The sequence below is a fragment of the Heloderma suspectum genome, chromosome 8 (assembly GCF_057233095.1).
Source record: "Heloderma suspectum isolate Gila_16-S chromosome 8, 16-S_ref, whole genome shotgun sequence".
Lineage (NCBI taxonomy): Eukaryota > Metazoa > Chordata > Lepidosauria > Squamata > Helodermatidae > Heloderma > Heloderma suspectum.
In genome coordinates this window covers 36,885,959-36,899,165 of record NC_139465.1, presented here as the reverse complement: position 1 = coordinate 36,899,165, position 13,207 = coordinate 36,885,959, and the positions used below count along the sequence as shown (strand labels likewise).

Below are 13,207 nucleotides of genomic sequence, written 5' to 3'. Positions count from 1 at the left end.
CACAGCTTAGGCTGATGTTGTTATTGTCGTTCAGTCATGTCTGACTCTTTGTGACCCCATGGACCATGGCACGCCAGGCCTTCCTGTCCTGCGCTCTCTCCCGGAGTGTGCTCAAGTCCATATTCATTGCATCGGTGATGCTATCTAGCCATCTCATCCTCTGCCGTCCCCTTCTCCTTTTGCCTTCAGTCTTTCCCAGCATCATGACCCTACTGGGACAGAGATAGCTACAGTTATTCATGCTGTGGTAACCTCATGTTTGGATTACTGCAATGCGTTAGATGTGGGGCTGCTTTTGAAAATGGTCTGGAAACTTCAACTGGACCAAAACAGGGCAGCGAGATGGTTAACAAGGACTGTTATATGGTCATGTTAGGCCAGTGCTTAGGAATCTGACTGGTTGCCAGTCCATTTCTGGGCCAAATCTAAAGTGCTGGCATTAACCCACAAAGCCCTAAACAGCGTGGAACCAGGTTACCTGAAGGGTCGTCTCCTTCCATATACACCTGCCTGAACCCTTAGATCATCTTCAGCTGGCCTTCTGTGGGTGCCCCTGCTAAATGGGGTGAGGTGACTAAGGAGAGGTCTCCACACTCAGGATGCCGCTACTGAAAAAGACCTATGTTGTATGCTTTCGGTACCAGGTGAAGAGTTGGTTTTTTTTTTAAATTCTCCTAGGCTTTTAAGTCCTTCATTCAAAACAAAAACCTGTGTCAGTGTGTTTTTAGATCTTTAAACTGCTGCTGGTTTTTACAGTTGTTTTTACTTTGATTTTATTCTGCTGTGTTTAACTTTAAGGTCTTTATATCATATTATGTGTTTTATGGTTTTAAGTTTTGTTTTATGGTTTTAAGTTTTGTGAATCGCCCAGAAAGCTTTGGCTGTTGGGTGGTATAGATATGTAAAAAACAATCAAAATCATGGCTAATAGCCATTGATTGACCATACCCTCCATCCATTTGACTAATTAACTTTTAAAGCTAAGCAAGTTATTATTTATTTATTTGCATTCATTAACAGAATATATATGCTGTCCAATAACAAAGTTATCATGGTGACGTACTGGCTTACGATATCAATAAAATATTAAAATATAACCATCATCTATAAAACAGTAGAACAGCATGAAACTCAAGTAGCAGAGAGTACAAGACAAGATTCACAGGCAGAGTCAAAAGATTTAAACAGATTTTTAAAAGATCAATGACTTTCCAAGGTCTTTAAAACCCTGGAAAAATACAAAAGGAAAAAAGTTTGTGCCTCTAGCCAAAATGACCACAAAGTGGGTGGCAGGTGAGTCTCTCTGGTGAGAGCATTCCACAGCCAGGTCGCCATCACAAAAAAGGTCATCTCCCTAGTAGCTAGCCACCACATCCTCAGTGGGGGAATCTGGATCAGGCCCTCTGACAATGATCTCAAAGAGGTTCATCACAGAAGGCTGAAATCGAGCATCCTCACCAGGGCTTTCTGCTTGTGGTTTCTTTGTGGGATTACGATGGGCTCCTTTACATGGAGATACGTGGTTTGAATTGAAAACTTCGTTTCTCTGCAATGTTCTATATGTTTCATTATACAGCGCCATCTAGTGGCTGTATTATAGCACAATGCCATCATTATACACTGCCGATATCTCGTATTAATGTTTGTAATCAGCTTATCTCTGATCTTTTAAAAAGCGGGATAAAGTTCAAAAAGCATGGGAGATGCTCTGGAGGTTCACACCATCATGTAAAGGACCCGCAAGTTTCCATGAATGACCAGTCTGTAGTGTGCACTAAAAGCCTCATGTAGAAATGCTCAAAGTCTGGATAGGGTGGTTCTTCAGGGAATCTGGTCCAAGCCACATCATACGTGAATTCCAGAAAATAATTAGGCAATATGAGGAGAAGTGTTTTCTTTGGTACATCCTGAATCTATTGTCCATCAATTTCATTTGAGTCCTATTCAGGCATTCTAATCTCCCACGCAATTTGAATTGCAGGGATGATTTGTACCCCATCTTCCCCATCTTTCTACCAAAAAACGGCACTCAAAGTGGCTTACAGAGACAATTCAAATTGGGTTTAAACGAGGAAACAATACATTAAAATACAATAAAAACGTAAGAACTACAGAATAAAAAATAAAAAGCAGCACCCAACCCACAGACCCTTTTACAGGCCAAAGGCCTTTTTGAATCAAATGATCTTTGACTGCCATCAGAAGGATAGCAGAGAGGGGGCGAACCTACCCTCCCTTGGGAAGGAGTTCCACAGCCTGGGAGCAGCCACCGAAAAGACCTCGACGGCCCAATCCACACAGGGAATTTACTGTAGTGCTACTGCACCTCACACTTGGGTGTGACACATGATGTTACTTCCAGTCTGTATCAGTCCTGGATTTTCTTGCTGTAAAACCTGCATTTTCACAAACTCGTTTTGTGACAGATGTTCCGTTTGCTGCAACTTCCCTGCTTTGGGGGACTCACTGTGTCCTAAACATGCGGTACTACTGCAGGGGGAGTGGTTTCAGCACTGGCTGGGGGGAATGGCGCTGAGAGGAGGAATGCAAAGTGGCGTCAGGGAAGGGTGGATCCAACAGGATGGTGTTAGCCCATTCCTTTACCCTCTGCTGACCAGGATCAGTTGTTTTTTAAATTGTGTTTGCTAATGCATACCTGCAGAGGTGTGAATCTGTCAATAGCACACACACACACACACACACACACACACGTATCTGCTGACTTTTCTCCTGCTCTCTCTCTCTCTCTCTCTCTCTCCCCCCCCCCCGCCCTGCCCAGTGAACTGAAGAGTGAATTGCAATGCTGTTTCCCCTCCCCCTGCCTTTGAAAAAAATAAAGTTTGGAATGTCTTTTCAAGCCTTCCCAGTTCTCTCCTTTGTCCTTTTTATTTCTTTGCCTCAAGGAACAACTAGCTGAAAATGTGCTGATATGCATATCTGCTCAGAAGTAAATCACCTTCTCTTCAATGAGGCTTACTCCTGAGAAAGTCAGCACCTTGCTATTGGGATGACTGGGGAAAAAAAAACCTTCCACTCATTCGCACCCGTGCATAAAAAATTCCACTCATTTGCACTATCGCACCTGTGCATTAAAAACTCCACTCATTCACACCATTGCACCGGTGCATAAGCTTAATAAATGGAGAAAAAAAGGGGGGGGGCTTGTTGATGTCTCAAGACTCTGCCTACATAGCTAAATTAATCCAGTTTAAGGTTACATTTGCCTCACAAAAGATATTTATTTCAAGTCTACACCACATTAATTGGCCACGTGTGCTACAGGAAGAGCAGATGCGAATTCAAGAAAATACGTTCTCAAACTGCATTGGTGTTGGAAGATGCCTCAGTGTAGATTGGGCCCAAATGTGCCTCTGAAGACAGTGATCCCAAAAGAAGGGCCTCTCCAGAAGATCTTAACGACTGGGCAGGCTCACATGGAAGAAGGTGGTGCTTCAGGTAGCCTGGTCCCAAGCCATACAGGGCTTTATAGGTCATAACCAGCACATTGCATTCTGTCCAGAAACAGACCAGTAGCCAGCATAGCTGGTCTGACGGGGGAGTCACGCGCTCCCTGAACTGGCCCCGTCAACAGTCTGGCTGCAGCATTCTGGACCAGCTGAAGTATCTGAACAGTTCTCAAAGGCAGCCCCACGCAAAGCATGTTACAGTAGTCCAAAACGGGATGTAAGTAAAGCTTGCTCAACCATGGCCAGATCAAACATCACTAGTACAAATCAGTAGTGTGTGCAACCAGAACGGGAGGCCAGTACTAACGGCTAAACCTTTAGCAACAGTAACCTTGGTCTCAGGAGAGGGGAAACCTCTTTCTGTTGAAAACAGCATTCCCTTGGGGGTAATCTGTCTGGGGGAGGGCATGCTGGCACTGGCTGGGACTGTTGCCAAAAGCAGGCCGAGCCAGAGCCAAAATTGGGTGGGGCCATCCCCCCCGTCATCCATTCTCCCTCTCCCCTCTCTCCCATCGCCTTTTCTCTCTCGCTCTCTTCTACCTCTTCACCCTCTCCCCCTTCTTTCTCCCATCACCTTTTCTCGCTCACTTGCTTTCTTCCACCCTTCATCCTGTCCCTTCTGTCTTTCTGCCGCCACCTTTTCTCTCTCACTCTCTTTCTTCCACCCCTTCTCTCTCTCTCCACCCTCCTTTTTCCTCCCCACCCTGCAGGCTGCTCGGGGGAGAGAGAGATCTCTCTTGGCAGAGATTTGAGCTGATTACTTGCAGAGGGCTTTGCCCCCTTGCATTGTTCCATCCCTCTTGGCTCCCCGCCCCCAATTTTCCCCTTCTGCCCTTCTTCTTTCCCCGTGGTCTCCCCCTGTCCTGCCCCGCCCCCTCCAGCATGAAATGACGCAGAGGACCCGATGCAGACCTTGAGCCACAGTTTGCCAACCCTTGCTCTATACAAGGAGACTGACACTTGTGGCTCTCCAGATGTTTTGGCCTACAACTCCCATGATCCCCCACCATTGGCTACGCTATCCAATGGAAGTTGTAGGCTGAAACATCTGGAAGGCCAGAAGTTGCCCACTCCTGCTCTATACCAACCCTGGTGGGTGCCGCTTATACCGCTGACGTGTCTAACCACAGTAATAGGTGGTTTAATGTGGTGTAGCTAGAAAGGGATAATTAAGGCCCAAGCATTCTCTTAGCCATCCCTCTGACTTTTCTAGTCGACCAATAGCTCTTCCAGATGCAAGCTGAGCATTTCTTTGTTTTCACCATACCTCTGGGTATCATACATTAGTGTTTTCTATGCATTTGTAAAAGTGGGGAGGCGGGGAAGAGTTTTGCAAACATCAATTAATGCTATTAACAATGACATTTCATCACTATGCTCCTGCCACTAACCTTGGGTTGCCATTCCCACCCCCCACCCCAATTTCCTGGAGTTTGCCTCTTATCTCTTTCGCAGGATATTATGTTAGCCTGCAAAACTGAGAATACAATTATTAATATTAAACTGAGGCAGGACTGGGAATGAAATCGCTGCTCGCCCACAGGCTGAGAGACAATGATCTTCTTTCGAGATGAATTAAAGAAAGTAAAACTCGCCAGTAATCCACTGATACCATCTGACCTAAAGCCCTGCAGGCCCACTTACAAAGTCATCATTCTCTTCTGTTTAAATGAATTTGAAAAAAATAAATATGTCTCCTAAATGTTTTCATATCAGAATAAGACCAAGGTCCTACTGGTTTGTAAAAGAGATGGGGCAAATCAAATGGCTTTTTGCTTTTAAGTAGCCCCTTTTCACTGCGGCTGCCGCTGCCCAACAAACTGCCCATTTTCCATTTCAAACGGGCTTTCCCCCCTCCCACTATGCTGCTGATTTTTGGTGGCATGGCAGTAGGATAAGTGTGGGCCACAAAAATGGCCAGAGGGCTGCATCTTTCCCACTCCTGCAATAAGGGTTTAGCAGGAACAGAGTACACGTATTGAGATAGAGCTTGGGCATTTAGGGAAGACAGAGAAATCTTCCACGGACTCCAGTGAGGCCGGATTCTTTAGAATCCGGCCCTCCGGAGTCCATGGCGGAGTGGACTGCTCCCCACCGTCACCCCATGAAGTCCGGTAGGGATGGACCCTACCTAGTGCCAGCTGGTCTGGGTCTGTCCGCTGCCGTCCGCAGCCATCTGCTGCCGGGCTGTGGATGCAAATGGTGTCCGGTGTAGTGGACGCCATTTGCGTCCCTGCCCTTGGCCGCGATAGGCTACATAAATATTTACGTAGCCTATCATGGCCAAGGGCAGGGACGCTATGCCGGATGCCATTTGCATGGCAGCGGACGGAAGTCCGGCTGTGGACGGGCCCGGCTGGCAGCTCTGCGGACTTGCCGCGGAGCGGAGCCAGCCAGGAAGGATTCTGGGGGGAGGAACGGATCGCCTCCCCCCCCAGTGGACACCCCGGACTGGACGGGTGAGTGGGGTTCGTACACCCCTATGGGCATTACACAGAGCAGCTCTACACCAGCCTAAAATCCCACCTTTAAAATGGGGCTTTCTGCTTTTGTTTTAAATGTAGGATCACAACAGACTCCCTATACACATGCTTCCTTCCCCCCTCCCATTTCCCCCTCCTCCTTCCCCTTATCTGAGTCTTCCATATGTTTCATTGATCTAGCTCCTCTTCTTGCGGCTTTTCCTTTTTCATGGAGGGAATTCAAGCGGGACACACGCAGGATAATTTGATAGCTCATTATCTCTGATCTATTTAAAAATGGAATAAAGGTCATTTAGTGCGGGAGACGCCGTGGAGGTTAACGACGACGTCTAAAGGACTCGCAAACGTCCGTGAGCGAGTAATCTCAATAGCAGGATAAAAGCTCTATGTGAAGAAGCCCACAGAATATCCCAATGAGGGAGAGAGAGGTAACCCTAAAAGCATGGACTATATCACTTACAACTGTCAATATATTTCTTACGACTGTCAGTATCTTTCCTTGCAAGTGCAGCTTCATTCTGCTCTTGTGCTAAAATTCTGTAGGATCTCCAGAGGCCATATAAAATTGGTTCAAGGACCTGATCCCCACAACCACCAGCTGCCTATGCCTGTACTAAATGATAATACTGGAGAGGAAGACATACAAATGTGCGGCATCCTATTTCAGCCAATACACTTCCCCTCCCTTGCTCTTCGTGTTGTCTGTTGAACTTTAACTATAGCATTCGGCCTCTGTGCAAGTGCTGCTAACAGGGTTTATGTAGTTCCTCAGGATGGCTCTTAACACAGGTCTGCAGCAGGGTTTTCTCCTAGATAAAGGGAAGAGAGGGACTAGGGAAGGAGGGGAAGCTTTTGGAGACTGGGTTGTACTTAAGAAGACAGTTGATCCACTGTGCCCCAAATACAACACACTGCTGCTATTATTTATATAGCATGGTGCTTTAGAGTCACCAGCTGGTCACTTTCACTGCTCTCTCTCTTCTTCTTCTTGATGCATGGCATATCTTACAGCCCCAGTAGCACTGAAAATGGGGTTGAAAATAATAGTGATGCAATGAAAATCAAGTTATCGAATGTAACGGACAAGCCTGGGTTTAGTTCATGTATTAATTTTATTACATTTCTGTCTCACCTTTCCTCCAAGGAACTCAAGGTGGGCATACATGGTTCTCTGCCCTCACCATTTTATCCTTAAAACTGTTGGGAATATTGCAACCTCATCTGCAAGTTACTGGAAGGGGTCAGTGTTGCAGTTTGTTAGCTCATGGGAATTTTGACCACATCTAGCTTTAGGCTCTCTATAGCCTACAGTGTGGTTTCCTGTGATTTCTTCCTTTTGCTCCTCCCCTTCCTTCCGCCCAGCCCGTCTCATTCTGACTTCCACCATTGCTGGGAGCATTGTTTGCTCTCTCTCTCTCTCTCTCTCTCTCTCTCTCTCTCTCTCTCTCTCAGTGTAATGAAACACAAAACGGACTGAACAAACTCTTTTGAAACTCTACACTGAACTGCGTTGTATACACAAGATTATTTGTAAGTTTTTGTCACTGAAGAAGGGTGTGGTCTCCTTGTATTGTTTTAAAATAGTCTGTGTGCATGTGGGACTGGTAAACACTCATCCTGTTTTGCCTTTTGTTTCCTTTTCTCTGTCAATTGCCTTTCTAACAGGAGGCATAGTTACTAAATAATCCCATCAGCAACACCCCTGTGAGTGAGGTTAGGCTGAGAGATAGTGACTAGACAAGGTCACCCAGTGAGCTTCATGGATGAGCAGATTTGAATCTGGGTCTCCTCCGACCTAGGTCAGGACAATATGTGCTAGCCTTTCACATCCAGAATGGAAGAAATAAACCTGGTGCCCTCCAGATGTGTTCGGCTACAGCACCATCAGCCATCTCTGTTCACTGGACGTGCTGGCTGGGGATGATGGTAGTTGTAGTTCAATCCATCTGGAGGGAACCTGATTTGGGAAAGCTGATCTATGCCCATGGAACAGAACACCACTTTTTCCATTTAGTGGGTCGTTGTCTGTACATGCATAGTGATAAGTCTATCTTCACTGACACTACACCTAGTCCTCTCTACACTTTCATTTTCTGCTGGTTGGTTTCCTGTTGCAAGGTGGTTTCTGCTGCTTCCTGTTTTATGGTATAGTCTGTGGCGAAACATGATTTCCTGCTTGAAAGTTGGCCAAACTCAGCTGATACCTGACAATCATGAAACCTTTTCCTAACATCTTTTGTCTGTTTTCCTAGCGAATGCAGCCTCTTCTGACATTCTGTGTGCTAAGCGTGTATTTCCGTGGAGAGAGGAACACAGTGTAGGGAATGGGATTTCTGTGGTTTCCCAAAGACGCCTAAGGTTGCAATCCTATGCACACTTGCATCAGAGCAAGTCCAGTTGAAATGTGGGTTTACTTCTGAGTAACCATAGCTAGAACTGTGCTGGTAAGACAGCTTTGTGATTTACAACATAATATTTGGGATGCTTCAGTGTTCCATTAGTTGTTGTTTTATCGTGTATTTGTTTTATTTACAGTACTTATGCCTTGCCTTTCACTGGAACAGATCCAAGGAGGCTTAAAATAGAAAACACTAAAATATAATAAGACACACGAACAAGAATATAAAACAGCTGAGAAAAAGATGGGCTCAGCAAGTACAGCAAAATATATTAAAAAGGCAACAGACAGAAGATGATGAAGGGCGTACCACTATCCCTGAAGCCTACTGGCTGATCTTGGAAATGGTGGGGGAGCTGTTCTGCCAGCAGAGCGAGATGTCTGCTTCTGGAACAGCCCCCCTACTCCACCCCACCCCACCCCACCCCGCCCTGTTGTACAGTAGAGGAAAGCACCACTGACCAAATCCTGGTGGCAAAGTGGCTAAGTACAGGGACCAATCTACATGGAGACGCTTTCTGAAGCGATTCAGTTTAAAACCAAGTTTTCATCCATTCAGATTTGCTCCTTCCGTGCCATCTAATGTTGCCATCTAATGTATATACCTGGGGAAAATACCGCTGTCACCGGGAAATCATCATGAGAAACCGCATTATTTTGTGCCTAGGTGGATGGAGTCCTGTGACCGAACAACACATCAAGTGTTGTGATGCAATTACTCCCTCTGTATCGTGTCACACACAATGTAACTCCAGTATAAATGCTGCGTTTACATTTGGCCAATGATTGTTCCCCCTTCCCCCCCCATTTTCTTTTAAATTGTCCTCCACACATGTGCAGATCCACATGTATGTTTCCATGACAGCTGTAAACAAACAAACAAACTGGTGCACCTTCTACTCCAGACTCCTGCGCTGGTTGCCACAGGTGCAGGAGTCTGCTCTGGTAGGCGATACATGCACACTCATCCTTCCAAAATGGATCCCGAGTCCCTGGTTTATAATTTCCTGAGAAAGAAGTTCATAGGAATCTATGTTCCTATGACTTAGAATCATAGTATCATAGAATAGTAGGGTTGGAAGGGGCCTACAAGGCCAACCTGACCTAAGCTGATCTTGTATATTTTGTTCCCCCCATATGCCGAGGAGATCTAGGATTTCCACGTGTTTCCAGGAAACCCCACAGCCCTTTCTCACTGAATCTACACTTGTCATTATATGAAGTTGCAAAGCAGCGAAGGGGTGGTGGACGAGGGAGAGTGCTTCCTTATAGATGTGCAGGTGTGAAAGACTGCAGTGTGGGGGGGGAAATAGGGACAGCCCACATGGTGAGGCAACATCAAAACACCACTGTGTCAGGGCACAGACATACCCCTATCCACGCCCACTAATGCACATTTAATTCAAAGACATGGGGCACACTCCTGAATGGTCCCGCATGGAAGCCGCATGGAAAGAAAAGTCTGTCACAAAATGACTTTGCAGAAATGCGGCTTTTCGGGCTGGAAACCCCACAGTTGACGTGGAGTGGGGGGTAACGTCATCTGTAGCACCCGTGTGTGAGGTGCTGCAGCGCTGCAGTGAATTCCCCATGTAGATTGGGCCCAGGGTATGGTATGCATAGCGCAGAGGAGGAGCACCCCTATACATGGACCCATGAACACAGCAGGCATTTATGCCAGGACAGGACCGGGCATAAATGATTAATATCCCACTGACTCCAGTGGAAGAGGCTAAAATGAGGAATGACCCCACCGTCTGCCTCCCACAACACTTTTCCTGCGTTTTCCAGAGGTAGAAATGGCTCTCATGCTGCTGTGCAAATACTGGGGGAATGGGGGTGGACCTTGGAGATGGAAAATTCCTGTCTGTAGGATTGCTCAGTCATATGAATGAGGCTATGGAGTGGGTGCGCGACAGGTCACATCTTCGTACACTATATGTGTGGGTGAAAGTGGTCCTGAGGAATCCATTTTATTATTGATTGATTGACTTTTATTTATTATATTTCTCTATGGCCTAATAGCTGAAGCTGTCTGGGTGGTTCTCAGCAATTCAAACCATAACATACATGATAAAATATAACATCCACGGAATATTCTTCTACATCACCCATTCTTTGTGCATCTTCCAGTGGCTGTCTGGGATACAGCCAGAATGGGCATCATCGTCATCATCATCTTCATCGTCATCGTCATCTAATTTATACCCCCCTTTTCCACAAAAAGTACTCAAAGTAGCTAACAAAACAGCAATGCAACAACAAAAAAGCATACCAATACATCATTATAACAGGACCTCATTACAATCATAAACAACTCATTTCACTGATACCAACATAATAACATTTCAGATTACAAAAAAGGCAAAATCAAACATTGCAACACAGCATCAATTATTATCTTTCAGTAGCGTGTAAACCAGAGCCCAACAAACTAAATCTTTCCTATGCATTAAGGCTTTAATAAACACTACGAACTGCAACAGCTACGCCAGGAAAACAAAGTTCAGAAAATAGCAGCCAGGTTTCTTACAGCCTGCAGCAGATCTCTCCCATGCGCCACTCTCTCACGCTGGTGAAGTTCTGAAGGCTCCTTGTCTCTCCATGGCAGAGACGAGGGTGGTGGTGTTCAGTTTCTTCCCCTGTGCTCTGGGTGTTTCTGCTGCTCCTTCGGTGACATCAGAAACGTGTGGCAAAGGGAGAACGGGTCATCTTACCTGAGGATCTGAGCCAAACTAATCGTGATGGATGAGTAGCAAGACGTAGTTGTTCATTTCTCCCTACAAAGCAGTGCGTGAGTCTGTTGCCTGCTCAACAAGCCTGTTCAACAATCCCTTCCATTAGGCAGAGTGAGATGGCTGCCTCAGGCGGCAGATGCTGGGAGGTACACAGGTATTGGAGGACAGACCTGTCTGTGCTGCGCAGCCTGCGACGCACCCCTTTTAAGCTAGCTTGCTGCCTTCATGTGAGGTGGAGGACGCTGTCCCATCGCCAGCACTGCAGTAAGATTCAACTGCCAGTCCAGTTGGATTTGGAGTGTGAAATTGAGAGGGGAGGGCGCCATCCTGTCCTTTGCCTCAGGCAGCAAGATGCTTTGTGCTGGCCCTACAACCTACTTCTTTCACCCTTTCCCCCAGCCACGGGAATCAACATGCAAAACAAGGAAGACCCTCCTCTTCGGCTGCGTTCGGTTTTCCGCAGCAGCAAAGGCTGGATTCATTTGTCATGTGAGACCCATGGAAAAGGGGTCCTGACAACAACGGCAGCCCTAGGTCTGCTTCTGCCCTCCTCCCCCCACTAGGGGGGGCTCTACTTCTACTATCATCTATCACACTTTTCCCCCAGGGGTGCTTTTGGGCTAGGAATTTAGTGTGAAATTGCCATACTTTGTTCCCTCACTTTTTACTGGGCATCCACATGAACCTATAATCCAATCACTGTCAGCCTGTATTTTCCTTGGGTGCTTCCACATGAAGGGCTAAAGCATGAATGATCCAAAGGCACTGTGCAGCTATTCTGTCTCCCCCTCCTTAACTGATTTTTTTTCTGGTAAGAAAAAAGGGGGCAGAAGCAGTGAGAGAACTTGGGAGGGAGGGTGACAGATGAGGTCTGGACCCTTTGAACATTGCGTGAATGAGGCAGGGTAACTGCACACTAAAAGCCTTACCTGAAAACTTCCCCTGTGGTTCTTCCATCTTCTCTAAGACTCCAGAAACTCTGATGATTTTCAGAGGTACAGAAGGGTAGTGCAGTCTCCACAGGTGTAGATGCTGTTAGCTCTACGCTCCTGACTCTTGATCATCCCAGAGTGCAGGACATGGAATAATGGGCTCAAGTGACAGGAAGCCAGATTCCAGCTGAACATCAGGAAAAATGTCCTGGCTGTTACAGCAATACGACAATGGAACAAATTCCCTAGGGAGGTGGTGGGCTCTCCCACACTGGAGGCATTCAAGACGAGGCTGGACAGCCATCTGTCAGGGATGCTCTGACTTGGATTCCTGCACTGAGCAGGGGGTTGGACTTGATGGCCTTGTAGGCCCTCCAGACAGAGGGAGGGGACAAGCTAGGAGTGAGTGGAAGAGCTTTTCTACACAAGGCATTTATTGTGCACTCTTGATTCCTCACTTAGGGTAGTTTGAGGGTGCTTTACACAACGTCGTCACCCTCCAGGGCCTCTCCTGTTGTTTGCAATGATTCTAGCATTTTTTTTTTTTCTAATGAGGAAAGTTTGGTATATCCATGAATGGCGGCTTGAAACCCTGGTGTATTTGTGCAATTCTGCTATACCACAGTACCACCTAGTGTTTGTGAAATGGACATATAGAAGGACAGAGAAAGACACCCCCCCCCCCGTCCCTCAGAAAAAGCATGTGTAAAAGACCCAATATTAATCTCATAAAGAATCTGGAAACAGAAGCCTCGGTAAAGTGGTGGGTTAAAAGCCTCATGTAGAAACGCCAGAAAAAACAATAGAAGCATTTTGGAAGACCGGCTGCAGTTACAATTTTAGACTGAGACCCACCGAGAGAAGCAGGGAGAGAATGAAATCTAGAAAATGCCTGGGGGGTGGGGGTAGCTGCCTCTCTGGAGATCTGATGTGGGGTGTTGCTGTTGGGGGTAGTATCCAGATTTAGGGTGCAACCCTATGCATGTTTAGACAGAAAAAACTCCTACAACTCCCAGCATGCCCCGACCGCCATAGCTGGCTGGGAGATGCTGGGAGTTGTAGGACTTTTTTCTGTCTAAACATGAACAGGGTTGCACCCTTAGTCATACCTAAAGTAGACCCATTAAATCAATGGGACTTGAGTTAGACATTACTACGTTAAGTCCCATTGACTTCAATGGAACCACTC

General features: G+C 46.4%; 1 protein-coding gene across 4 annotated transcripts in view; it reads left to right on the top strand.

Annotated features, from left to right (window-relative positions):
- Window positions 1-13,207, top strand: part of CMC2 (C-X9-C motif containing 2) — a 69,990-nt gene that overhangs the window by 39,252 nt on the left and 17,531 nt on the right. The gene's annotated exons all lie outside the window — the stretch shown is intronic.